At 39.4% G+C, this 383-nt stretch overlaps 1 protein-coding gene across 1 annotated transcript in view; it reads left to right on the forward strand.

Annotated features, from left to right (window-relative positions):
- LOC113204742 (tubulin beta-4B chain-like) overlaps positions 1-383 on the forward strand; it is a 9,905-nt gene that overhangs the window by 1,414 nt on the left and 8,108 nt on the right. The window lies entirely within an intron of this gene.

A 383-nucleotide genomic window follows, 5' to 3' on the forward strand; every position in this document is an offset into this window, starting at 1 on the left:
ATTTGCCTCCAGTTCCGCACTAAAATTAGAACACGGCTATATATTTTAGGCTCAAGTAATAAGCCGTATATATGGAATAAGAATAAAGAATAAGCAGTAAAGAAATGACAAGTAACCCCCAAATAGAAACAATACCAAAATAAACTTTTACCAGACATGACAACCATAAATGTACTAGTATTTTCTGTTAACACCACATTGAAAGTCAAAACTTACCAGATTCATTCCTGCGATCATAAGAAAAAGGAGCGAGTCCTCCTGCTGTGTGCTGCGACGCCAACTCAGCATACAGCAGGTGACACATAAGCTGCTTTGCTGATGTCCAAGTCAGGTCACCTCCAGGCCGATCTTCCTGCAACAAACCAAAGACGCAATTTTATAGT

This window comes from Frankliniella occidentalis, unplaced genomic scaffold (genome assembly GCF_000697945.3).
Source record: "Frankliniella occidentalis isolate FOCC.00 unplaced genomic scaffold, Focc_3.1 Scaffold7, whole genome shotgun sequence".
NCBI classification, from domain to species: domain Eukaryota; kingdom Metazoa; phylum Arthropoda; class Insecta; order Thysanoptera; family Thripidae; genus Frankliniella; species Frankliniella occidentalis.